The 26,576-nt window shown below is 30.3% G+C and overlaps 1 long non-coding RNA gene across 1 annotated transcript; it reads left to right on the forward strand.

The window, feature by feature from the left end:
• Positions 1 to 637: 637 nt before the first annotated feature.
• On the forward strand, positions 638 to 19,871 carry LOC142333079 (uncharacterized). Its single transcript, XR_012758515.1, has 3 exons — positions 638 to 861; positions 17,868 to 17,978; positions 19,321 to 19,871. It is a non-coding gene; the product is annotated as an uncharacterized LOC142333079 (long non-coding RNA).
• Positions 19,872 to 26,576: the final 6,705 nt, after the last annotated feature.

Raw genomic sequence — 26,576 nt, forward strand, 5'->3', positions numbered from 1 at the left:
TTTAAGGCAGATTAATTTTTGTAAATTAAGGAAGCAGGAGGGAGAGACTTGTTGGAGCAAGACGGCTTTGAATCTCCCTCGTCGATGTGGTATTTTTATTTTTCTGAGAGTAAAACGCATCTCAAAAAAACGAGAGTACGTTTATCCTGTGAATAGGTTTACTTTAAAAACAAAAAAAAGAAGAAATACTGCTTAGTAAGAAGTCTACAGCTTTAGCAGCTTAAAACAGGCTTAGGATTGCTATCCATATTTTAATTTTGAAGAAAGTAGTAAAAGTAGATTTGTTGAAGGACACTATTGGAAAAATAGTTTTTATACGATAAAATTTTTAAGTCTTTTGCAGCTTCGATTACCAATATCTATCGGTTCAAATTTATCTTTTACTTCAAAGAGGAAGTCGTACTCAAAGTTTGGTAATTTGTTTTGATTTTCATTTTTTCCTAATTCAATTATAAATATTCAGGTACCACATAAAAAAGATGTAATAACTTAAGACACTATATTTGTTCCCAAAATATTACCTTGCGCGAGCATTTACTTGCCTAGCATTTTAGTAAAAATTCTTTTTGAATAAACTGATACTAAAATAATATTTCATACTCTTGCTAGAATTATTACGGCAATATCCAGTAAACACTGGCTGTGGTTGTCTATAAATTATGAGTTTATTATTTGTTTATTTTGTTTTTATGGCTAACTACAAAAAAGGCCCCTAAAATCCAATTATATATTTAAAAAACCTGCAGGTGATCGAGGAATAAATGAAAAAGAGAAAGTTAATATGTGAAGTGATATATGACACTGTGCTCGTTTAAATATAAGTTGAGGTGATATTTGTAGGTTATGTCAAACTTAAAGAATGTAAGTACAATTTCATAACTGATTTCATTAGTTCCTCGCGAATAAAATAGACAATAGTAATAACAATAAATTTATTTATTTTCAACTGCATCAATACATAATACATACATGAAAAACAAAAGAAACCCAGCGAGTAGGTCTAGTAGTTTACTACCCACAAAGCTAAAGCTTGACCATATAGGCAGGAGTACCAGATCAACAATTTAATAAATAAAAAACCCTTAATACACTTAACAACACACATGCACTATTGTTTTCTTCAGTCATATTTCTCTCACTTAAGACAACACAATATCTTTACATTTGTATCAGGTTGGTGTCAATAAAGATACCATTTAATACAATTTAAATTGAATATGATTGCAATCAACATTTTGGTTATTAATGAATCTAATAAGCTTTACCATAAAATATATGCAAAAACAAATCCACTCCACAGTTCACCTGCAGGATATTGCTAACAATCGCGCACAAATATGCACTTACTTCAACCCTCCAGATAATATGCAAAACATTTTAAAGCTAGATCTTTAATGTCTGCACTATACATTTTATCTAATACAAGCAAATGTTTAACTGTATCTGTTGATTTATGAATATCAAGAAATAAGCCAGAAATATTGATAGTTTATTTTTGATAGCAGACATACCAGTTCACTGATTTATAATTCTCCACCGATTCTTGGCAGGTTATTCCCTCATATTTTTAAAATATTGTTTTTTAGCTGTTGTAATCCCATCAGTCTTTTTCTTCAGTTGATCCCCAGCAGTGCTATCCATAATTTAATTTTGAATAAAGAAGTAAAAGTAGATTTGTTGAAGGACACTATTGGAAAACTTTAATGCATATTGGAAACACTAATGCACTATTGGAAAATTTTAATGCATATAAACTAATATCTTTTCACTTTGTATATGCAAATTCCATGAAAATTTGTCATCTAGCATCAACCTTAAGTATTTAATAAAATTCACCTGAGATGACTCAGTTGCATTGTAATTGAGTATCAGCACAATCACCATTATGGTATATTAATGGAGCTAATAAGCTGGAAGCAAACGTAAAAATTAGATATTTGGATTTTAAAGCATTATGAGCTAATATATTGACATAAAACCATAAGCCTGAATTTTCCAGATAAGTCTGAAAAGATTTTTAGATGAATATACTAGAGCAGTATCATCTGCAAAACATGTAGCTTTACCATAACATTTATGTAAAAATAGGTCATTAATAAATATTATAAATAGAATAGGTCCAAGAACCGTATCCATTAAAAATATTCACAATTTATTTAAATATTCATCAGAATCAACGTTACCATTTACAAATTTTATTTTTAATAGTAGGCATACCAGTATAGGGGTTTATAATTTTTCACTGATTCTTAGTAGGTAATAAATATTTTTTAAATATTAAATTTTAGCTGCCATAATCCACACATCTATCTTTTTTTTTAATTTAATGTATTCAGTATAATTTTGTGGCTGTGAGGATTTTTACACCCTTTCTTATACAATCCATCTGAGAAATTGTAATGCACAGCCCAACTGTTGTCCATGGCATAAATCAAAATAACAGATTTTGATTAATTAATATACCGTAATAAAATATCAAAAAAGTTATTAAAACTGAAAATCAACATCATTATCAAGAATTTTACAGTCATGTTCATATAAATATGACCTTAATTTATCATAATCCAGAACCTCTTTAAAATCATTAACAAAATTATTTTGAGTTCTGTCCCTAGAAATAGCAATGGCAACAGCCCTATGACCATTAAAATGTCAGAATAACAACACTAGAAATATTTTGTTTATATAAACTTGATTTATAAAAAATTTGATAAATACAGGTTAGCTTATTATCAGTAACTCTAGTATCCGAGCGATGATAATGTGAAAACATTTTTCGCCAAAAAAAAAAAACTAGTATAAAAATTAACTAAGGAGCTGTACCCATTCATAGTGAGTATTTCTAGATATTGTTAATCATTATTATCCATTCTTTCATTAATATTTATGTTAATATTAACCATTAATAAGGTATCGCATGTTGAAATTGTAGGAAGAAGAAGGTGAAGGTCAAATTTCAAGTCTAATTTTGCTTATTCCAGCCATAAACACTGAGAGTGTAAAAACTAAACTAAATATATTCCAAAAGAATAACATCTATCCAGTATACAATCTATTGTCATACAAATATAACCCTCTATAACAGATGCAAACACAATAAGCCCAGTAGCTTTAGAAAAATTACTACACATAAAAAATTATGTAATCCATTATTCTATATAAAGAAGCCTCATCAACTGATTTCATGCATGTTTCAGATAGAAAGACAATATCTTGTTTAATCTTCCATCTGCTTACCAAACACAAAAAAGTATCAAAATTCTTAATATTTTGGTGAATTATCAAGCTATTGTTTACATCATTAATACTCTTCCACAACATTGTGATAACTTCTTCCCATTATCATAGCAGAATTTAAAAATTCACATCTAACCAGTAACCAGTAAAAATGAATTTGCATAACATGTACAACAAACATAATATTTTCACACACACCCATAGATATCACTAATATCTCCTTGTCAATTAAGTACAGACAAAACAACTTCTCACACACGCATTCATACACTCTTATCACACACACATTCCCATAACCAAAAAGAAAAAATCATCAATCTATCTATCCAGAGAAAGACACTACTCGTATGAAGCTCCTAAACAAATCGTAGGTTAACTCTTCGTTAATTACTGGTGGTATACAATAGAATACAAAGTGAAAATGCTTAACTTAAAATATTGTAGAAAAAATTGAGTAAGTACTGTAATTAAATTTATGTAATTAAGTAATTGACTGTTTCTATATAATACACAAGCAGAAATGGAATTGAAAAACAAGTAATTTTAGTAACTCAGCAGTCCCCTGTAAGAGTCTTATTTCACTACATTTATGATTTAACTTGTATTCCAATAATCATTAACAATATGTATTGACAAATATTTGTATTTTTGACAAATTTTATTTAACTTTAAATTTTCATCATTTATTTTCAACAGTTTATTAGAGAAATATATTATAGTCATGTTATTCCATTTTTGAATTTATGGACGTATCATTTCAATATTATCAATTGATAATCCTTTTTTTCGTGTTTCAGTTAAAATTTCCTTTTCATTGTTATCAGATTTGCTTAAAATCAAATCCAATTTATCTTCAACTGATAAACTCTCTTTAATTTGCCTTTCCCCTTTCTTTTTCTCTTTTGTACCAGAACTTGTTCTTGATGTCATTTGAAATTTATGAATTATTAATTCTGTTAAAAATTTTACTTAATAAAAATTAAATTTTCAATAAATACTACCAGTGTTGACACAGATAAGGTTATAGATGTTGAAATACTTAGAAAATACTGCCAGATGAATGAAAATTAAAAAAATGCTCAAGAAAAAGTGGAAAGTACTGCTTTAGGATGAACTATTCTGGAGGAAGTTGCTGGTGTAGCAACTTCATATTTGATGATCTGCGAGTAATAGTAATAATAATTCAAAGTACCTGAGTGATAGTGATTGCAAAGCCTTCGTTTAGGTACTTGAAGATTACAAAGGAAAAAACTTGATGTAAATTCCTATTTGGTACTGGAAGATTGACTGATAGGGAGATAAACAGCTTGCAAAATTATTTTGGTCTTGGTCTTGCTATTTGATGAAACCCAAACAGTTTAGAAAAATGAGAAGACATGTTTTACATAAAATATACATTTATCAAAGACCGCACAAAAATTTCTGATGGGGAAAAATTTCTGGTGCAAATTCAATAGATGAAAAATCACAGGTGGTTATAGTACACTTACTATAAACATTCTTTACCACCAGCTGTAGCTCAAGTTATCAAATCAATATTTGAAAACCTATCAAATAGAAACCTGTTATGGAAATATTTACATGTCATTACCCAAAATCCCATGGAATCTTTTTATAGTCATCTGGAACAGACTTCCCAGAATGTTTTCATTGGACTTTATGCATTCAAAGTTGAAGTATATGGTGTTGTCTTTCAAAGTTGCTTAGGAAATTATGTTTAAATAAACACTTAGTATTTTAACCCGGTCATAGTGCACTAAATATCTTCAAAGAAATTGACAGAACATAATTGGTAAGGGACTATTTCATGCAGTTCTATTTCTGAAAATTCTTATTCTTTAGTATAATGTTCTCAATAACTTGTTGAGCTAGGAGATGAAATTTATACTAGAACCTTATTAGATAGTTTAAATTTTAGCTATTAACCACACAACAGAAAAATTTGTTCATTATTTTTTATGGCAAAAACAGAAAAATTGGGTAAATTAAAAGAGTTTTGTTTAAAGTTATTTAACTATACAAAAGTCAGTAAAAAGTGAAAGTTATGAGGCAAATAACTTTGTTTTTGAATAAAAAAGGTATCATAAATACTTCTAAAAATGTACAATTTACATTAGTGATGTAGCCTATATTACCTCCCCTTAAAAAAATTGAAAAAGTTTTCAATTCTAGTGATGGATTGATCTCATAGAATCAAATATCCAATTTAATGGTATATTTTCTTACAGTCAGGTTTTATTTTTTGTATGTACGAGTTAGTAATGAATGATATTAGAATGAAGGGATACCAAGGGTGAAATTGGATAGAGAAAAGGGTTATGAATCGTATTATATAATACTATAGGTTTTAATTTTATAAGTATATTATGTTTTGTTATTTTCAAATTATATTTGACATTGATCTAATTAATTGGTCTTGTTTAAGACTTTTAACTACTCCAATTGCCCTTCTCTTGCACTGCCTACTTCCTTGAAGAGATAGGAACTGAAAATTGTTATCACTCACAAACATATATGTGGGCAATATAATTTCCAACAATTGTGCCATGGTGGTATCCTTAAATAGCCGACTGCTTCTTTATTGGTACTAAGTGGGATGTAACCTCTACCTGCGGTAGTATATGGAAACATTGTTTCCTTACTAGTAGTTGCATAATAAGCGAGAAATTGGCTTAGGTGCATACTGTAATATAATAATTAAAAAATATAATATAATTTAAAATTATTTAGATGTAATTTTATCATTACATTTGTATGCTAACCCACTTGACTGGTCTTGTGGGCAGTCAACTTGTTGCAAATCAATTGTTTAACAGCTGATTTTCAAAGTTGAAGGTTCTGAGATTAGATTCTTAGTAAAAGCTAGTTAATCTTAGTAAAACCGGCGTACTTTAGTGGTTGGAGTTCAATTAATCACACATCTCAGGATTGGTAGGTCTGGGTCTGGTACGAGACAAAATTTCATTTGCATGTCACTTGTATCATCCTCATCTAATTGGGCCATATGGGGGTTGCTTATTGTTGACAAGTTGAACATATTGTAATGTACACTTTAGGAATATAAAAAGGTTTTGTATAGTACTATATTTTTCTATATTATTATTTTTCTTTATTGTTGACTTTATTAAAATTTATTTAAAAAGTAAAAGCTGTGCATGAAATTTAATATTGTTATATTGGTATAACAATATTTGTTATAATATTTATATTTGTTATTTGTTAAATTGAATTTAGCAAAGTTCAAACCAACCTCCACTTCAGCTACCATGTAATCAAGATATCACATCTATCTGAATTCTGATTAAAGTTAGTAAATCATTATTGATAGAAACAGAAATATTACATAATTTATTACATCATCCAGAGGTCTTCACAGATAAAATAGTTTTGGTATGTGTATATGTTTGCTGGTACAGAAAAGATAACTTCTCCCTCTCTTTTACAAAGTGATAAAAATTCATTTATGAACTGTGATTTAACAATAGTTACTTGACCTCTTGGCCTCTAACTTCATAAGGTAATTTAGTTAAATATGGCAAAAAACAAAATTTGCTTTTGCTGTTCCCATGCTGGGCAAAATTACTATAAACCAATGAGTTGTGGGTGGAAATAACTTTACTGCCTGGAAGTAACTTTTACTGCCCCTCTTACTGCTTTCTTTATTGGTAGATTGCCCATACTTACTATTTATCTCTTTCCATTCACTTGATGATGAGTTATGTGAATGCCGGTCAGTTGCTCTACCTCTACCTGTGGTCACTGAGACCTTGATAGCCAGTGCAAAGACCTTTAATTAGCAAATGTATTACCTTTTGACTTAACTATAATGTAAATTTTAATCATCATTGTATGAATGCCCTGCCAGAGGAATCGGTGACTTAAATAGTTCAGTAAGCATTACCGGTAGAATCGGTAGCATTTTTCATGCTCATGATCACAAACTCAGTTTATTTTGTTTTGTGTTTGGGTTATATATGTAGTGTGATTGACTACTATACTTCTATAGTATTAGTAATTATTTTTAGTGGTAAGCGTTGTATAGTGTAAGTCTAAAAAATTCATATACAGTATAATTATCAGGATGGAAAAAACAGAAAAACTATACAGTTTACATTTGAAATTTCAAAAGAAAAAAAGAGTTTGTGATCATCTAGCTGAAAGTGTTGCTTTGACATCATAGGTTAGTAAGTGACTAAATGTGTAAGTAGTGATTCATTCTTGGAACCAATTCACCTAGCTCAGCTAAAGAACAAAAGTTTAGTAATGCCTTGTTTGATGATCCTTATTAAAATCTTGGATTCTGCCTAGTGATGATAAAAAAACAAATGCCGTACTATAAATACTGTAATATTGAAATTAACAGTAGCAAAAGCCTTATGCATAGACATGCAAATACCCCTTAGTATAAAGCAAATGTAGAATGTACAATCACCATCTTTAATGTAGCCACCAGTCTATTAACAGCATCTGTTCCTCGTTACATAAGAAGCATGTGGTTGCACTGATACTTTATATTTAATAAGTAATGCTGTTTAGCGGTTAATGCTAGAAATATCTTATCCGAAAAACTCTTTCTCTTTGATTGTTGATAAATCAATAAACATTTCTTAAAAATAAAATAAATCAATAAACAATGTGATGAGTCAAAAATGGTAGAAGACTCATTCTTAAGCGTCACTGACAAGTCAGTAGTTCATCTTTGTTCAAAACAATTATTTTGCTGCTTGAAGAATTAGCAGTACCACTTATAAACTTGTTAGGATTTACCACTCCACAAAAAATAATGCCTCTATAATGATGGGACAGCAAACAGGAATTCAACCTGGACTTAAAGAGTTGATTAACATTTATATATATCTAGATGCATTTGGCACAGCGTTAGTTTGTAGACTTCACAAGCTTGTACTGTAAATACCTTCCAAATGCTGTTGAAGAGCTCTGTAGTGACATATCCAATTTCATTCAAAAGAAACGAGAAAGATTAGAAGAATTTGAGGTGATTCAACATTTATTGAATCTTAAAGCTCATAACTTAAATTAGGTAAAATATGATGGTTTTTTATAAATGATGTAGTTCAAAGGATTATAGAACAGTGGAATGTATTACTGTCTTATTTTAGTTTGTGTTGTAGAAGATGGAATAAAGCAAGCCCGGTCAATTTTAAATTCTCTCCAAGACCCTGTCATAAAGGTGTAATTTTTTATTCATGGCCATTTTCCTACCACTTGTGACACACCTAAACTTAAAGTGTATCAGGAGACTTCATATAGGTTTCATCAGTTGCTCTTAAATCTTGCAGACAATAGAGGTAGAGTATAGGCTCTTATACTGCAGGTGAAGAACATGGAATAAATTGAAAAAACCATAAGGAATTTGAAGTCAAGTGTCTATCCTCCTATGTTGGATTTTCAGTTAGTTCTATGTTGGGTTTCAATTAACCACACATCTCAGAAATGGTCGACCTATTCATTTCCTCCACTTTACGTTCAATTCTACTAAATATTAATTGTTTTTATTTATTGCTACCTCTAGTATTGTAAATTAATTTCAAATTAAGTAATAATTTTCTCACGCTAAAGTTTAATGTTAAATAATAATAAAACAATCGATATTAATTTTTCACTTTTGAATAATTTAACACAGCGATTATTACTTCTGATCATGTTAACAATGGTAAAATGCAATGCAAATTTTTAAAAAATAAACCATATGATATAAAATAAAATAAAATCATTAGTAATATAAAATCATTGTTTACTTGGGAGTGTTTGCTTAACATTCAGTGTCATTGGTTATTTTTTAAGTTTTGTTGTTTTTTGATCATGGAGTTTAAATATTCTTTTGCAGAAATGTGTGAAGTGGATTTAATGTATGGTTTTGCAAACTGCAACAAGGCAGAAGCAAAATGACTGTAAGAAAACAAGTTTCCTAATAAACGTGTGCCAAATGAAAAAAATAGGAGTACTAGGACTATTGAATTAGAAGAAAGTGTTCTAAATCGTGTGGAAGAATCCTCTGATAAAAGTACACGTTCTCTGGCAATACAATAAGGTGTGGGCCACGTGAAAGTGGCGGATTTTAAATGGTGTAACTGTCTTTACCCTTATCACCTGCAGCATGTACAGGGGCTGACTGCCGATGATTTTCCACGCAGATTGGCTTTCTGTAGCTGGTTTAAAAGAACAATAATTGAAGATCCTTTATTTTCGGCAAGGTATCAGTTCACAGATGAAGCTTCTTTCAACAGAAATAGTGTATAAAAAAAATATATATATATAACATACAAGTTTTAAAAATTTCACCTTTGGAAATGAAAAAATTATAAACATTTTTTTTTAATCATTAAAAGTACTGGAAATATTATTTTTTCTAATTTCTTTTTATTAGATGAAATATTACGCCTTCAATTGTGAACAAAATGACATTTTATCTGTTCAAATCGGTTGAAAAAATATTAAATATGACTGATATGTTTCGGTGATTTGCAAAAGTTATTCCTGAAAACTGACACAAGATTGCATAATTTCCAGTCTGCATCCCTCTGCCGACAAGCGGGTAAAGCAGTGGTACTCTTTTAGCAATTATACTCTAAATACAGTATAATTTTGTTGATAAAAGTCATTTGACCAAGGGGTAAAGGAGACAATTCTTTTTATTGAACATTTAAATCTTTTTTCAGCACTGTACTCTAAATACTGCATTATTAAATCAATATTTAAAAATCGTATGTCGTATTTGAATAAAAGTTTTTTTAGAGCAAAGCCGGGAAACTTATGCAACCATTCGCTAGCTCTTTTTTGTTTGTTTTAACTGACTGTTCACAAGGTAGAACAAAAAAAAATGATCTTTCTCTATCTAATAGCACATCCCCATGTCTTGTACCTAACAGCTGTTTAGCTGTTAGGTACATATACAAATCCAGATGAATTACGTTATTTAAAACTAAAGCAAATGTATAATAAATAAACATTTATTAAGAATTAAATATTACAACATAAATTGAACAATAAAAACATCTAATTGTTATTTTTAGTTAAATGGGTCCTGAAAAAAACAGGTTAGGTCTCTTTTCAGAATCTTACTGGTACCAGCATTATCACAAAAATTTTTTTCAATCATAAAATAAAAATAAAATTTAATTTCAATTATCACAAAATGCAACAAATATATCAATCAAAGGACTTCTGATTAAGCATCACCAAAACGTTTTTTTTTTTCAATTCTTTAATTGCAGATTTATCTAACTATGATTTTTTACTGTCTACTCAAGGTTTATTTTATATATATATATATTTTTTTTTCTAATTTTATTGGATCTAAAAAAGGAAAGCTAACCATTTTTGGTCATACTAGTTAGTTGTAGTGAATATTTAGAAGATAATAGTTTAAGAATAAATTAAGCTTATTAAATATTACACCAGAGGATGTACTGTGTAGCTATACAGTACCCTTTTTGAATCCACTTTAACAATTTGAGGTTCTTAGCTCTTTATCAACCAGTTTGAACAAATGAATTTTGTTCATAATAAGACTCAATATTTTATCTAATAAAAACACTATTTCATAAAAGTAAGTAAGTATTTCATTAAAAGATTTTAATGTCTGCCATTTTGAAATTTTAAGAACTAAAATTTTCAAATATTTATCCTGTAGAAAATATTGTGGTACACATTATATTTAATTTAAATATCACTAAAAATATATTAATACTCTAAATATATTAATTTATTGAAAAAACAATGTTTGACAGAGGGAAAATGAGGTGAGATAAGGAATTTGCCCACATGAACCTTTGTTTATTTTGATGTCCTGAATCAGTCCATTAAATTTGTCCAACACTTCTCCAAACACCTGTACTGTTATGTATAATAAAGCTAAAGATGAGTGGAAAAAGAAGGATCAAATTTTCTGATGAAATTAAAATTGAAGTTGGATGTATTAAATTAATTTGCAGTGAGTAAATATAACCATCAAATAGTTATTATTTATAGCAAAACACCATGAAGATGTTTTATTGCCTCAAGCTGGTACAACTGCATAAAAAAGGCATCTAATTGCATAAGTCTATTTTCTATTATCTTTCCTTGACTTTACTTTCAAGGTTTAAGGAAGTTTTTATATGAGGGAGAAGTAAGTCAGGTTACAATTACAAAAAGAATATTGATTTGTACTGGAAATAAAGCCACAAACCTGTAATAGATTATAATAATATTAATGCACTCAACACTTGCAGTCAAGATGATCAGTATTTAAGATCAGCTTAAATACTCTACATTACTCATATTAAAAAAAAAACATTATTTTTACAAACATTAATTTTTCTGATATTATGTTCAGTAAAACCAAAGAAATTGAAATACTTCTTTCCAATAAATCATCAGGTTTTGCGTGTTTTCAGAACTTTGGCAACAAAGACAGAAGCCATTTCTAAAATAAGTAATTTCAAACATGCTGAAAATTTTTATAGAACTGCACATAAAACTGAGGGCGTCTCAATTTTTGTTTAAGATTAACAATTTTAATAAAATTAAAATTTATTTTGTTGTAGAAGAAATTCTGAATGTGAGAACATTCAATGGTCAAGTCTAAAGTTGTTTGTAATTAACAAATTAATTACTGGTAATTTATAGATTTCTTTTGGATCTTTCTATGAAACTATTTTTAAAATTCGTAATAAATTTGACATTGTGTACGGAGACTTAAATTTTAACCTTCTAGACAATTCTAATATTGTAACAAAAAAACTATTTCAGTTTGAGTTAGCAGGACTAAATATTTCTACATCACAGTCAACTAGAATTATAAGTGCCTTTGCTGCCTGTATTTGTAATATTTTTTTACAAATTCATCTACAGGTAATTTATTGTTGTTTTGCACAAATTACAATCTTTCAGACATTAACTGTAAAATTGCAGAAGAAAATTTTGAAATAAAGTAAATTTCATGGAATGAAGTACTTTTATTCTTTTAAAGAAGTGGTCAATGAACATATAATTAAAAGAAATCTTTGTCTGAAACAAATTAGGAATTTAACAAAATGTAAAATAATAATAAACAAAATGTAATGATTTTCTTAATGTTTTTCAAAGTTTTCTCTCTTTTTAGTTTCTTTGCAGCTAGAATTCTTTAGTAAAAAAGAAATAGTTTAAACATAGAAAAGAATTAAATTTTCTATAGTTAAACTACAAAAAAAGCATCTAAATATAATTATCTGATAACTTTCAAAATTACTTTAAAAAAATTGTAAATGACTTTATATATAAAAGTTATATTCATAAAGGTAAAATAAAATACTGTTATAATATTTAGTTCAAAAGACATCCTCTGAAATAATACCTAACAAAGTTAAGTTAGTTTTTTAACAAAGTTAAAAATTATGTGGGGATTTGTTAAAAGTAAAAATGCATTCAGAAATAAAACAAATAAAATAACTTCACCAAAAAAACAAAAGGTCCATTATATCATTATATCCATCTGTGTCCATTATATCACCCTCTATTTTTGTAGTGGAACAATTCTATAAATTTTCAGTATTTCAAACAGCAATAACTGTGATCCATTTTAAACATAGCCATTTTTACCTTGAATGTTTTTGTTGATAAATCAGTATTTTTATTTCCTGCAAATAACCAGTAAATAGATGCTGTCATCCTTTATACAAATTTAATTAAGAAATCTCAGCAATGGAAAATTTCCCAGCTGCTTTAAAATTTTCATTCTTATTCATATCCTTAAGAAATGGTGTTAACTTAATTAGAAAACTATAGCCCGATTTAGATATATATGTATTTTCCAAAGTGTTAGAAAGAATTATGAAAAATGCACTTTTAAAATTTATTGCTAAGCATAGCATATTAACAGATTTTCAGTATGGGTTAAGGAAAAGTTTGTTTACTGCTACAGATATTTTCATTTTTACATCCTTGTACAAAGCTAAGGAAGTATTGTGATCGTGAAAAATTTCGGTTTTCAGATATCAATGGAAGTATCCATTTTGACCAGCCCTGAATCAATTTTGACTAGTTTTGGCATGACATCTGTATGTACAAATGTATGTATCTTGCATAACTCAAAAACGAATAGCCATAGGATGTTGAAATTTTGGAAATTCAGACTGTTGTAACATCTAGTTGTGCACCTGCTCTTTTGATTTCAATCGACTGGATCAAAAGTGTCCAAAAAACATAAAAATAAAAAAAATGTGATTTTTGACTATTTTTTAACTGCAGTAATAAGCCCTCATTGATAGCTTTTCAATACTATGCCATAAGTAGTACTTATTTTCATTGGTTCCAGAGTTATAGTAAGCAATATTTTAATTAATGAAAAATATTTGGATCTTACAAGGAGAAGAAGGCACATCGGTTAGAATGAGACTTCATCTCCTTTGTTTTAACTTTTTGTTTTTTTTTTTGTTTTGATTTAATAATTATTAACCGTTGATTGTAAAAAAAAGTTTTACAATAAATAATGATTCAATAGTAACAAAAAAAAAATTTTGTGATCTCAATAAAACATTCAATTTTTTTTCGTTTTCTTTTTTTACTGTGTTGGTGTCTGTGCTCTTAGAGTAGCATCTTGAACCTTCTGACCGTACACAGGCTGTTGAAATTTATAAGCCTACAGATTTTTTTTTAAACTGATATACACTTTCTTAGATAGATATTAATGCTTTAAAGACACTGAAATCTTTTATTCATGTGTTTCATGCCTATGATCAGAGGAAACATTGAAATTTCACCATGGGAATGAGTTTCATATCTATCAACAGGTGGAAGGCATGATTCCAATTCAACTGCAATCATCTTTTCAGAATAAACAGAATTTAAGAGAGTGGATATTTATAAACACAACAACCAAAATGTTTATAAATAAAAAAAAAAAAACAGTAAAAACTACATCACAGTTTTATTCTAAAACACAGATTAATATATTAAACTTTTGTAAACAGTAGGGGACAGGAATAGTTTACAATCAGAAAATGTTTTCTGATTGACTAAAAATAGTCATCTGGTAACATGGATTGAAATAAAATGTTGGCAGATTAATTTGTTGTTTATTAATTAATTAATAAACAGATGGACAATTAATTTAATGGCTGATTTCAAAAAACCACAAAAAGTAAAAATTCCTTTTTTTTAATTTTCCTTAAATTCTAACTTTTTAAAATTACACCAAATTAAAAACACCTAACCATTAATTTGGAACAACCAACAAAAATTAAAAATTTAAGAATATTTTAAATAAATATATTTAAATTTAAAAAAAAGGAGATGAAGTCTAAGTAGAACCGATGTGCCTTCTTCTCCTTATAAGATCCAAATATTTCATTAATTAAAACGTTATGTGGCTATAACTCTGGAACCAATGAAAATAAGTACCACTTATGATATATCGCCGAAAAGATTTCAATGATGGCTTATTACTGCAGTTACGAAAAAGTCCAAAATCGAAATGTTTCAAAATTGAAGAAACCCCTGTACACAATTTTTGCCCTGTCGATTGCAATCAAAAGGGGAAGTGTACAATTAGATGTTACAAGAGTCCTAAATTCAAAATTTCAACATCATACGGCTAATCATTTTTGAATTATGCGAGATACAAACGTACATACTGACCACGCCGAAAGTAGTCAAAATGAATTCAAAGATGGTCAAAATGGTGATTTCCGCTTTAATCTGAAAACCGAAATTTTTCACGAACACATTACTTTCTTTACTTAAATTAAGAAGTGAATTAAAAAAAAAAATATGAATTCGTGTGAATTAATAATATATTATAAATATAGATAGTATTATAATTTATTTTTTCTTTTTTATTAGGTGTTTTATAAGTCCCAAAATAATATTGGTTTTAATACATTTAGTTAACGTTACATACAAAAGATTTACAATTAACTTGTTTCCCGCGTAGACTTTAAAAATCAAAATGTCGGCAGTAAAGGATTTCCCGGTTTAATATTTACGTAAAGATAGCGTCCTTTCAAACGCTACGTTAGTAGCTGTTATTTAAGTAATGTAGTGGCGTCGGTTTGTCTGTTGGTGTAGGTCGCCAATGCTTACTACGAAAAATTATTTTATAGATCTACTGATTGGTTTCTGTGAATAGTGAAATAACATTTTTCACCCTTGCTCCACGTACTAAAAGTGTGTAATGAATGATTTATACATATTTAATCTGTTCTAAATAAGTGGATGAAAAAAGTAAGTAAAGGCATTTAGTTAATTTTGATGAATTACTGTGTATAATATTAAAGTGAATTTTTGAAGGCGGTATACATTAAGTATTTGCAGAGGTATACTTGATAAATTGTGATAAATGAAGAGGTAACTAGGTAAATAAAAAATATAAGTGATTATGACATTAACATTTATAGTTAATTTGAACCAAACTGTAAAGACCTAAATTTTTGGAAACTTTTTTTTACTGTTTTAATATTATTTTTTTGTGTTCATCAACTAAGTTACTTTGCATTATTTTCTTGTTATCAGTTCTAATCACAAAATTAAAGATTTTATTCAAAATTATCAGTTTCATATTGGTTATTCCTGCTGAATATTAAGTAGCTAATGATTTCCCAATTCTACCTGTCTATTTTAATGGTTTGCTTAAAGTGTTTAACATTTGTACATAAAGAAACACGTAAACATTTACTACCTGAGACAAATTATTTAAATTACACCTTCAAAATTTTTTATTAATAAACTCAAATTTGTTATACAAAATGTGAAAAGCATAGTACAGTATATATTTTTATTCATTTAACAGCATAACAAAAAAAAATAATAATACTTAGGTTATTAAATTATATTCAAATTGATAAAACTTTTCTTGCAAAAGACTTTTGAAGCTCCTTTTTAAATCTGCTTCTTGTAGGAATGAGGTAAAATATATATATATATATATATATATATATATAATATTTTTGTGAATTGTTATGTGCTGTTAATAAATTAATTAATTAGCTGCATAAGACATTTGGAAGAAAGATTTTTATTAGTCTGAAACAGACTAGTTTAAAAACTTTAAACATAATTATTTAGGATTTCCTTTTATAAAAAAAAATTGTTAATTTATTATCATCCATTCAATTTAAGTGACTATACAATTTGAGTTCTTTTTCTAAATTATAACATTTCAAAATTTCGGTAAATTTCTTCTAATTTGCTTAATTTATAAGAATTATCCTTGTGGTTTGACCGTAGAGTTTTCTTAAAATTATTTTTTTAACTGTTTTCCTTAAAAATTCTGTATACCTTACATACCACACAACACTTCTCTAAAACTATGCTTTCTTAGTGTCTTAATTATGGGTTTTTGAATAAGAATTTTTTTATTTTTTTGAAAGCCACTTTCATTTTTTGTGTTCTGGCTTTTACTTCTTCTTTTTAAAAACATTCAGAGTAATTATTTCCCCTAAATGTTAAAATTTTTGTAACTTTTTGATTGATTCTTATTCTGAAATTTTCATTGTTTGGATTCTACTTTTATTATTGGAATCACTTATATGAAATTTGCAACTTGATTTTGTTTGCACATTTTTCTAATTCTTGAATTCTCTAATGTCTATTGCCAAAGTTACCAAATCATCAGCAGATGCTAAAATGTTTACATTTATACATATAGATGTTGTGCCCCATTTTTATTAAGTATTTGTATTATCCTATTCTATTTCTCAGTAAATTTTTCCAGAGTGCAGTTGAACAATATTAGTGAAGAGACCATCACCTTGTCTCACTATAGATTTTGTTTCAAAGGGTTTGGAAATTCCTCCCAAAAATAAAAATTTTGAGTATGTTTATTATATTATGTTTAGTGTCTTATTATTGACAGTTAGGAAGTTTTATCGCCTTTAGGAAAGTTTACAAAAATAAACTATTAATTCCAGATTTGTAATTTTTTTGTACTTTTATAATTATATGATTATTGTTTTTTTTTTTTTTATCAATACCAATTGTTTGTGAGTTTTATATTATCATTATTTTCAAACCACCTATGGTGGAAATATGTGAATATTTTCTAAGCTCAACTCTCTCAAACCAGCTGATATTTTTAGATTAATTCAACTTGAATAACAAGTGAATTACTTTTTTTTTAAAAAAAGGTAAGGAAAAGATTAAGTTTTTCAAATTTTTACAATCTGATGTAAACAATCATTTTTGTAAATGGTTATGTAATTTTAAAGAATTTTTTTAGACTTATTTTTTAAAGCAAATACATTCTGATTAAGTAGATTGCAATTAGTATTTCAATTATAATAAATAAATAAAAATTAATTTTGAATTATTCAGACTAATTTAAGTAAGAGTTTTGGAAAAACGTATACAACTCTTTTCCTATTGAAAAAACTCAATATTTTTTTTTTTTAATTTTTGTAACCGTTACGATCAGGTGCAATGTAAACATCAATTTTAGCTTTGTACCATATTGGGTGCCTATAAATAGTGGATTGAGAACACACCAATCAGCAGATCATTATTGTTTATTAGTACATACTTTAGTTGTAAATTCTAATTTTATTGAAAATTGTTAAGTTTAAAATATAATTAACATCATAATTTTCCTTCATGCTTTAACATTGTTCTATTGTTTTTTAATTATAGTAAATTTTTATTTTTATATTTTCCAGATAGAAGTGATGCACCAACAGAGATTAAAATAACATGCCCAGGTATATAAAGAATTTAAGTAATTAGTAAATGATCATAAAAAAGAATCAACATCTGGAATATTGTTAAAGGTAAGAACTCTTATTTATTTAATAACATTTCAGAATAACAGATTTGAAAAATCAATTCCATATTTATGATAGAAGGTAGATTTTACCGTCAACAATTATATAATTTTGTGTTCTGTTAGCAACGGTGGAAACCAGAAAAAGATTTTTCCTACTTAAGGCATGGTTTCATAGACTGCATTGTGTGTGTGTGTGTGTGTGTGTGCCCGCGCGCGCGCGCGCGCGCGCGTGTGTGTTGGCAAAAAAAATTGTTAAGTTATCAGTGGAATGAATCACCGCTGATACACTGTAAACACATATTAATCCAATTTATTTGTTATATATATATTTTTTTTTCAATTTTGCTTATCCTTGAGATTTTGTTAAATTAATTTTGCTTTTATAATTGCTAATTTTTTACTTGATTTAATGATGACATACTGATAATGGTTTTAATATTTATACTAATAGAGTATACACATGAATATTGTTGGAGATGCATTCATTTGATTTTAGAAATAATCAGGATAAAGCATTGCCAATATTTCCCGTTTCAATATAATTTTCACCATCATTTTATTAATTTTAGGAAGGGTAAAATTACCAGTTGCGTGAGACTATGAATTTTTGTGGGGTCCATTCGTATTTAAATTTAATTTTGGGTTTTAGTGATCACAAGGCCCTGCTGAGAATAATTCAAGGTATTTTTTCTCCCTTGGGAAAGTCAGCTTTTTTTTAATTTATAGATAAGACCAGTCATTATTACTGATGTAGAATTATTTTTTATTGGCATATTAATAAATATACTATATTTTATATTATTAATAAATATAATATCTATGCAATAAATTAATATTAAATTTATTGCATCAAAATTGTCTGAGCTGCTTTACTCTACTACTGCGGCTAAAGATACCCGAGGAAACTTTTGTTTGTGAATATTTTAGGTGCAACACTTCATTGAAACCTCTCCTCCCACTTTATTTGTACCTGTTGAGTGTGGGTATACCCTTTACATTTGAAGGTATTATAGTTTCACTAGTCATAAATTTTAAGTAAGAATTTTGGAAAAATGTTTACTGCTCTTTTCCTATTGAAAAAACTTAATATTTTTTTTAATTTTTGTAATCATTACAATCAGTGGCAACGTAAACATCAATTTTAGCTTTGTACCATATTGGGTGCCTATAAATATTGGATTGAGAACACACCAATCGGCAGATAATTATTCTTTATAAAATATATACTTTAGTCATATGAAAATTGCTAGGATTAAAATACAATTAACATCATAATTTTCAGTCAGGTTTTAACATTGTTCTATTGTTTTTTAATTATAGTAAGTTTTTATTTGTATATTTTTCAGACAGAAGTGATGCACCAACAGAGATTAAAATTAAATGCCCAGGTACATAAAAAATTAAATTAATTAGTAAATTTTCATAAAAATCAATATCTGGAAAAAAGGTAAAGTTAAGAACAGTTATTATTAATTCCATATGTGAAATTCCCTAAGATTTTTTAAAATTTCACAGAGAATTAAGAGATTTTCTCAATAAAATTGTTTGATTACTTTTGGTTCACTGAGAGTCGAGATGAGAAAGTTGGGCACGAAGACATATTGTTTTGTTTATGTTTGAAAGTCCCTTAAAGTTTAAAGAAAGCAGAATATTATTCTTACCACTACTACAGTGTTAGTCATATATCTCGCATACTTGTAGCATCTCTTCACTCCCAATTGTATGTGTATTTGAACAGTTAGTTGTTTGAAGTAAATTTATTCATAGAATTAATTTAAATTATCAAATAAAATATAACATACCGCTTACTAAAATGTCAAACATTATACAACAGTTATCTAAATCGGAAACAAATTTTGTTAAAATAATTAGGTATCCCTCATTTAAAATAGCAGTATGACCAATGTAGTCCACACACAAATTCCTGGTCAAATTATCCATTATTATATCAAATTGGTTTTGGGAAAGACTTGCTATATTACATTTAATATTTGATGACGAAATTTGATATGCAGACCTAATAAGCGGCAAGAGCATGTAAAATAATTTTACATTATCAACTAATATATATATACTGCTTGCTTTTACAAATTTTATTGGCAATATCTATCGACAATTTAACCATTATTGTAATCTCAAATACACAACAAATATTAGGGTAGATTATTTAGTACATTAACTTAACATTGACAAATAATCACCACCATCACTTATCAGCTGTCATTGAGCAACGATCCGATCACGATCACCATTATTCATTGAGCACCGATCAGATCATAAATCACCGTTCATTGAATGCTTGATCCCCATTCAGTGAGCACCGATTAGATCACAGATCACGTTTCAATGAGTACCGATTGGGTCAGGTCAGAGTTCATTGTTCAGCGATCATAATCATCATCATCATCATCATCAATAATATAACAGTTATCAAAATGGGTTACACATCTTGTTAAAATAATTAGGGTACACCTCATGTAATATGTAGTATGACCAATGTAGTCCACACACAAATTCCGTCAAATTATCCGTTATTATATCAAATGGGTTTTAGGAAAGACTTGCTATAAGATAACATTTAATATTTGAAGACAAAATTTGAATTTCGTACCTAAAACGCAGCGAGAGCACATAAAATAAATTTACATTATCAAATAATATATAATATACTGCTTGCTTACAAATTTTTACAATTATATTGCCAATGTCTATCGACGAATTAACCATAATTGTAATCTCAAATACACAACAAATATTAGGGTAGATTATTTTAGTACATTAACATAACACTGACAAATAATCACCACCATTACTTATCAGCTGTCATTGAGCGACGATCGGATCACGATCACCATTATTCATTGAGCACCGATCAGATCATAAATCACCGTTCATTGAATGCTTGATCCCCATTCAGTGAGCACCGATTAGATCACAGATCACGTTTCAATGAGTACCGATTGGGTCAGGTCAGAGTTCATTGTTCAGCGATCATAATCATCATCATCATCATCAATAATATAACAGTTATCAAAATGGGTTACACATCTTGTTAAAATAATTAGGGTACACCTCATGTAATATGTAGTATGACCAATGTAATCTACACACAAATTCCTGATCAAATTGTCCATTATTATATCAAATTGGTTTTAGGAAAGACTTGCTATAAGATAACATTTAATATTTGAAGACAAAATTTGAATTTCGTACCTAAAATGCGGCGAGAGCACACAAAATAAATTTTACATTATCAACTAATATATATATACTGCTTGCTTTTACAAATTTTATTGGCAATATCTATCGACAATTCAACCATTATTGTAATCTCATTTACACAACAAATATTAGGGTAGATTATTTTAGTACATTAACATAACACTGACAACAAATAATCACCACCATCACTTATCAGCTGTCATTGAGCGACGATCGGATCACGATCACCATTATTCATTGAGCACCGATCAGATCATAAATCACCGTTCATTGAATGCTTGATCCCCATTCAGTGAGCACCGATTAGATCACAGATCACGTTTCAATGAGTACCGATTGGGTCAGGTCAGAGTTCATTGTTCAGCGATCATAATCATCATCATCAATAATATAACAGTTATCAAAATGGGTTACACATCTTGTTAAAATAATTAGGGTACACCTCATGTAATATGTAGTATGACCAATGTAGTCCACACACAAATTCCGTCAAATTATCCGTTATTATATCAAATGGGTTTTAGGAAAGACTTGCTATAAGATAACATTTAATATTTGAAGACAAAATTTGAATTTCGTACCTAAAACGCAGCGAGAGCACATAAAATAAATTTACATTATCAAATAATATATAATATACTGCTTGCTTACAAATTTTTACAATTATATTGCCAATGTCTATCGACGAATTAACCATAATTGTAATCTCAAATACACAACAAATATTAGGGTAGATTATTTTAGTACATGAACATAACACTGACAAATAATCACCACCATCACTTATCAGCTGTCATTGAGCGACGATCGGATCACGATCACCATTATTCATTGAGCACCGATCAGATCATAAATCACCGTTCATTGAATGCTTGATCCCCATTCAGTGAGCACCGATTAGATCACAGATCACGTTTCAATGAGTACCGATTGGGTCAGGTCAGAGTTCATTGTTCAGCGATCATAATCATCATCATCATCATCATCATCAATAATATAACTGTTATCAAAATGGGTTACACATCTTGTTAAAATAATTAGGGTACACCTCATGTAATATGTAGTATGACCAATGTAATCTACACACAAATTCCTGATCAAATTGTTCATTATTATATCAAATTGGTTTTAGGAAAGACTTGCTATAAGATAACATTTAATATTTGAAGACAAAATTTGAATTTTGTACCTAAAATGCGGCGAGAGCACACAAAATAAATTTTATATTATCAAATAATATGTAATATACTGATAATGCTTGCTTAAGAATTTTTACAAATTATATTGCCAATGTCTATCGACGATTTAACCATAATTGTAATCTCAAATACACAATAAATATTAGGGTAGATTATTTAGTACATTAACATAACACTGACAAATAATTTACATTTAATATTTGATAACAAAATTTAATTTGTGGACTTAAAAAGCGACGAGGGCACATAAAATAATTTTACAGTTTCAAATAATATATAATACACTGCTTAAGTCAAACATTTTTACAAATTTTATTGGCAATGTCTATCAACGATTTAACAATTATTGTAATATCAAACGCACAACAAATGTTAGTTTAGATTTGGTACATTAACATAACACTGATAAAATATTAATATTTGATGACAAAATTTGATTTGTGTTTTGCAAAAAGCTGTGAGAACACAATAAATTTACATTATCAAATAATATATTGTCTCCACCATGCTAAAGTAACAAATGTGAAAAACTTAACTTTTCAGGAGAGTTAAAGCTTCAATGTTAAATTTTGAATAGGAATGCATATTCATAAAAGTGGAAAGGTTTAAACTAGGCTTCCTAAAAGAGATTGGATAATTTAGGACAACATGCAGGACGTTCAGATAGTCATAAACTGACAAATCTAAAAAATGCAATTTTTCACATTCATTACTTTAGCATGGTGGTGACAATATAACAAACTTCTTGCTTAAACATTCTTACAAATTATATTGCCAATGTCTATCAATGATTTAACCATTAGTGTAATCTCAAATACTAGGAACGCTACCTTTCCCGTCCTTATATTCTTATCAGGGTCCGGGTATGCACCCCATGCATACCCCTTCTGAATCACACGCCCACCTCGCATACCTTGAGGGTCCTCAATGCTTCATCGGAGCCCCCAATCCAACCACTCTTGCGTGTGGGTGACTAAAACGGCCTCAGCATTGAGGCTATCTCTCGTGTCCCTACATGTGTCCACGATTCGATCCTTGGCGATCACGTTTTTTTCGCCAGTCTTTTTTTTTAAATATACTTATTTTCTATGCAATAACCCCGTGACATAATCCCAGTATTTTTAGGTGTCACCTTACTGGAATGCTAACTCGTCATTATGGACCTAACATCCTATAAGATAAGAATAGAACATATAAAAATTGAACAAAAAAGTAACAGGACCTACAACTAGACATATTTTTTAATAAAGATCCCTGAGCAACAAATGCTCACAAATCAAAGAATCAGAACGACTTACGCCATTGACATACTAAATGAAAAACAGACAGAAAGGCCAAGTCCCTTATAAACAGTTTATATACTAAAATGTTAATTAATTTGGAGGTAAATAAAACACAGCCCGTGTACAACACCTTAATATACATTTAAACAAAAATAAAATAAAATACACATATACAAAAATCATCATTTACATCATGTACAAGAAAATAAAAAATCTATCGCCACTTAATTGCGAACCCAAAAAGGACTCTTGGGTAATCTATTGTTCATAGAAAGACAGATATCGAGTGGAGGACACGACAACGAAAAATATATACAAGGAGAACACTAACAGCCTTTCTATCTATTAGATCCAGGCAGAAAAAGGAGAACCGTGTATGAAAACTAAGGTAGGTAACTACTACTGTAATAGATACAATTTTTCTTTGTATCTATGTATTTAGATACAAAGAAAAATTGATTGATAAGGAAACGCATATGAAAACATAGACACAATTACAGCACTGTAGTTCGTTTAAAAAGAAAAGAACAAAAATATCCGTGGTTTGGCCCAGCACAAAGTTCCCACGATGGGTTTAATTAACTGTACAAAAGAAGTCATAACCACAACGGCCACTTGACATATCTTAAAAACACATGGGAAACCTCTCCATGCTTCCTCTGAATCCAGGGGGCCAGATGGAGGATCAACCGTCGAGTCCAAGCGCCTTTTCGCGAGGCATCCCAAAGGCCTTGCCAATCGTGTCGCTATCTTCCACCTTGCTGCACCTCGAGATCGGAGGGATGCCCGCAATCACTTGCACCGCATCCCCCGATATGCAGCCGTCACCTTAATCGCTGCTCTTCGTTGCAGCGAGGCCAGCCTGTCCACATTTCGTTTCAAATCTTGTGCGTCCACCCAGACCGGAACTGCATACGTAAGTGTTGACCGCGCAGCTGACATAATCAGTCTTGTTTTGCTGGCATTCGGGCCTGCCCGCATTGTCATCAGTCGACTTAATGTGGCAATAACTGCTTCACATTTAGTATTAATCTCCCGGAGATTGGTGGTGAAGAGCCCTGATCTATCTACCCAGAAACCTAGATACCTTGCACTCCACTGCTCCACCACCCTAACCTCGATTGCTATAGTTTGAAGTCCACGCGTCCCACAACAGCTACCGTCTTCCTTCGAGCAACTTTCATTCCTTTCCTCCGTAACCAGACACTGATTAATGTTATTGCAATATTGGCGGTGTTTTCCACCTGCTTTTCCGTGCGGCTCTAGCAAGTAGTAGTGCCAGGTCATTGGCATACGTGACCACCACCTGTGCCTCGTCTTGAAGCTCCATCTTCAGGAGGTCATCGTATACCGTATAACACAAGAGTGGACCTAGCACCGACCCTTGTGGTACCCCCACACGTAGTGATGAAACGCATCACCTCTTCTGTATAGACGATGATACTCCGATCGTGGAGATAGTTGTTAGCTATCGCCACCAGATATTCACTCAGGCCCCTGCTCCTGATCCCTTCCAGGGGACACTATAAAATGCGTTTCGCCAGGTGCCTGGCGCAAAGTCTTGGCCCAGTCCACAACGTAACGAACAGAGTCAACGGTCGCTTTCCTTTGAAAGTCCTCCCCTAGCCAATTTCTTCCCATATTCGGTTCACAGTCAGCCTCTCGTAAAGCTTCGCCAGCTCGTTTAGAAGACAGACTGGTCTGTACTTTTCCTACTGCTGTTCAGTAACCGGTTTCGGGAGCAGAACCAGTCTAGCCTCCTTCTAATTTTGAGGGAAAGTCCGATTCGTCAACGTCTTGTTCATGAGCTCTAATACTACCCAGGTGTGGTGGCTCACCAGGTTGTTAACGATAATGCCAGGAACTTCGTCCGGCCCCGGGCTCTTCTGTCCTGTAATTCTCAGGGCCGCAGTCCGCAGCTCCTCTTCCGGAGGCCTAGGAATCGCGCTCTCTACCTCCACCCAGTCCAGATAGATGACTGGGAAGAGGGTTGATACCGCTCACGTTGTTTGATCCTTGGAAAGGAGGGGGAGTCGCTTACCAAACCTTTTCATGACGATTTGATAAGCCCTCCCCCACGGTTTGTCAATCAGATCCTATACCAAGCGATCCCAGGCCTTCCGGATTTCCTCCCTGAGGCTTCTCTTGGTCCGGTGATATTCTTCCTCAGCCAAACCCCGTATATGATCACTACTGTAAACCACACGCACTGATCTCTATAAAATTGGATAGGGGATCTCGTCTATTGGAATTGGTAAAATTGGAGTGGTAGAACTAACTAAAATGAATCGTCGCTTGCGCAGATGTAATATAGGGATAAAACCACGTTTTAAACCGATGCAGTAGAAGTGTTCTGATTTTGTATTTTGAACACTGATCTCTATATAAATTTTCTATAACTGTCCGTAAATTTCTGCTTGTGTTGCAAAAATGACCGCTCTTTTGGTTATCTGACTTAAGTAAGCATCCCTACCATCATATTATAGTCGCGCATGCCTACAATGGCTTTATTTATTTCCCAGCCGCTCATTCCGCGGCACTGGAGTATGCTTCAATATTGAACACTTTTTTCCTGTTTATCATCGGGGAATTACCGTCAGGTATTACTTCAGAGGATGATATGTACGAGTTTTAAGTGAAGTACAGTCTCAGGTCGACTATTTCTGAGATGTGTGGTTGAACAGTGAGACAAGAAGAATTTGTCACGGTCCACCACGCATCATCTTTCCGTTGGGCACGTCCGTCCTGGACTAGTTAGAGTTTCACTTAAAAAACCTACAGACAGTGACAAGAGATGTCGTAGACGAGGTATCGAGTATGTTCTGATCACGCCAGAAAGATTGTCTGAATACGTAGAAAATATATGCAGACATGTTGGGTTCAGAGAAGGTCCGAGTA

Source organism: Lycorma delicatula, chromosome 12, assembly GCF_047948215.1.
Source record: "Lycorma delicatula isolate Av1 chromosome 12, ASM4794821v1, whole genome shotgun sequence".
Classification (NCBI taxonomy): Eukaryota; Metazoa; Arthropoda; class Insecta; order Hemiptera; family Fulgoridae; genus Lycorma; species Lycorma delicatula.